At 42.9% G+C, this 2986-nt stretch overlaps 1 long non-coding RNA gene across 1 annotated transcript; it reads left to right on the top strand.

The window, feature by feature from the left end:
• The first annotated feature begins 215 nt into the window (after positions 1 to 215).
• LOC122205141 lies at positions 216 to 2346 on the top strand. Its single transcript, XR_006195912.1, has 2 exons — positions 216 to 282; positions 2248 to 2346. It is a non-coding gene; the product is annotated as an uncharacterized LOC122205141 (long non-coding RNA).
• The last annotated feature ends 640 nt before the right edge of the window (positions 2347 to 2986 follow it).

Here is a 2986-nt window from a genome sequence, read left to right as displayed (position 1 = left end):
ACAGGGATTTTGTGTGAGATTTTCCATGTCTGTTTTCAAGGGTGGCATTCTGAAGGCATTGTATATCTCAGCCAGCACATTTGTATTGTAGTCTGTTTGCAATAAATTCTCCAACAGACCAACAGGTAATCTTAATAGTAATAGCTAATACCAAAGGCTTACTACGCATGAAACACTGACTTAGTGGTGTTCATGCATTAACTCTTAAATCTTTCCAGTGCTTCATGAGGGGGCCATTGTTATTATCCCCATCTTACAGCCAGGAAACTGGGGTACAAAAAGGTGAGTTGAGGTGCCTAAAAAGGGGTAAAGCCAGGGGTCCCCCTTTTGCCTACTAATGAGCTCTGTCACCCCACATAGAGTTTTCTGCTCTGGTATGCATATTGCACATTCCTGCCTCAGGAATGAGACTCCTGGAGATTGTCCCTTCTTCACGCCCTTCCTTCCCCCTTCCTGTTTGGCTAATTCACACCCATCCTGAGGGGCCAGCTCAAGCCTCACCTCTGGAAAGCACGGTCCAGTTTACCTGATTCATGGGGCTCCCCCACCCCTCTGGTCCACTGTAGCATTGGTTCATGCTAGGAAACCCGTTGGTGCAAAGGCCCAGGAGAATGTTAGAGGAATTGCAAAAGTCCAGGAGAGTCCCTGGATGGGGCATGGAGGCAGAAGCTGGGGAGGGGGAGGGGGAGGACCCTGTGAATGATGGTTTTGTCTAGAGTTACGCTAGGGTAATGAGAAACATGAAAGGGCTGTTGGCGTGGCTTGATCAGATTGTGACAAAAGTCACTGCACCTCAAATAACTGATTGGGATTGACTGGGGTCAAATCTAAGGCTTGGGAGAAGGGAAAAGAGGCAGCTGCAGAAGAGAAGTGGTGACTTGGGCGTCAGTTGGTGCAAGGGAGAAAGATGGGTTGGGGAGAGCCTTGGGGACTGCTTGGATATGGAGGGTGTGAACTCCGATGTCAGACTTAAAGGTCAGCAATGTTTAGATGTGTTTTAAAAAATAGACTTTATTTATTTCTTTTTTAAATACTTCATTTTTTAAAGCAGCTTTAGGTTTATGAAAAGTGGAATGGCAAGTACAGAGAGTTCTTGAACACAGCCCTCATTCCACGTCTTGCATGTGGGGGGCATTTGTTATCATTGATAAGCCAATATTAATATATCAGTATTGACTGAAGTCCATAGTTTACCTTAGGGCTCACTCTTTGTGCTGTCCTGCTCTATGCATTTTGACATATACATAATGTCATGGGTCCATCATTACTGTATTAGAAGGGTTTCACTGCCCTAAAAGTCCTCTGAGCTCCACCTGTTCCTCGCTCCCTTCCTCCAAACCCCTGGCAACCACTGATCTTTTTACTCTCTCTAGAGTTTAGCCTTTACCAGAATGACATATAATTGGAATCATGTCATATATAGCCTTTTCTGGTTGGCTTCTTTCACTTGGCATAATGTGCATTGAAGTTTCCTCCATGTCTTTTCATGGCTTGATCATTTCTTTTTCTTACTGAATAACATCACATTATATAAGTGTATCACGAATCATTTATGCATTTACCTACTGAAGGACCTCTTAGTTGCTTCCAAATTTTGGCAAGCCGTGTGCACATTTTTGTGTGAACACAAGTTTCGAACTCCTTTGGGTAGACACCAAGGAGTGTGACTGCTGGACCATTTAGTTTTTTTTTTTGTAAGAAACCACCAAACTGTCTTCCTACATGGCTTTATCATTTTGCATTCCCACCAGCATGAGTGAGAGTTCCTGTTGTTCCCTGTCCTAAGCAGCATTTGGTGTTGTCAGTGTTGTGGGTTTGGGCCATTCTTACAAGGGTGTAGCAGTATCTTATTCTTTTTTTAAGTATTATTTGTTTAAGTCATCTCTACACCCAACATAGGGCTTAAACTCACAACCTTGAGATCAAGAGTTGCGTGGTCTTCTAACTGAGCCAGGCAGGGGCCCCGGTATGTTACTGTTTTAATTTCTAAGTCCCTGATGACACATGATGTCGAACATCTTTCATACACTTATTAGTCACCTCGATTTCTTCTTTGGTGAGGTGTCTCTTCCGATCTTTTGACCCCATTTTAACCGTGTTGTTTGTTTTCTAATTGTCAAATTTTAAGAGTTCTTTAGATTCATTTTTAAAAGTTGTTTTACTTAGGGTGGGCCTTCTCTTTTCCCTTCCCAAGTCTCCCCAGTTCTGCTCGCTCCCGATTCTCACTTGTGATCTTTCTTCCTGCAGAGACAACCTAACATCCTAGAAGTAGGCTCTTTGCCTACCAGCAGAGGAAAGGATGCCACTGGTGCAGCTCAAACAGGGAAATAAAACATATTTTGAATACCTGGTTAAAGCCTAAGCTTGATAAAGACACACACACACACACACACACACACACAGACACGCGCGCGCTTTCAACTGTAGATTTACATATAAAATGGTAAGTGTGAATGCTGGATAGTGCATTTTTGTAGTCAAATGACTGAGGGAAAAAAATGTATCCTACAGGCTACAGAATAATCATCTGAATTGTTTTAAGCGTATTCTTTGGCCACTGAAGTGGAGTGCAGGGGTCTGATTTAATGAGTAAAGTACTTTAGGGATAAAACCTCAAATGGTGCGTTGAAGGAAACCTTTGGAGAGCTTTTTATTTTGTAGTGACCGGGGAGCCTTTAGGGGTTATTAAGCAGGAGTGAAAAAGGATCAGGCTTTGGCCTTTCATAGCCTATGCTGATTACACAGTAATTATGCATAGTCACTGAAATGTCAACAGAGTTAAAAAAAAGTTGGAGCCTAAATGTCCCATCTTAGGAATTCTCCAACTCTCCCTTTCCTTCTTTTTTTTTTTTTTTCAATATATGAAATTTATTGTCAAATTGGTTTCCATACAACACCCAGCGCTCATCCCAAAAGGTGCCCTCCTCAATACCCATCACCCACCCTCCCCTCCCTCCCACCCCCCATCAACCCTCAGTTTGTTCTC

The sequence above is a fragment of the Panthera leo genome, chromosome D4 (genome assembly GCF_018350215.1).
Source record: "Panthera leo isolate Ple1 chromosome D4, P.leo_Ple1_pat1.1, whole genome shotgun sequence".
Lineage (NCBI taxonomy): Eukaryota > Metazoa > Chordata > Mammalia > Carnivora > Felidae > Panthera > Panthera leo.
Note: the sequence above shows the minus strand (reverse complement) of the source record. Positions and strands in the feature narration are given on the sequence as shown.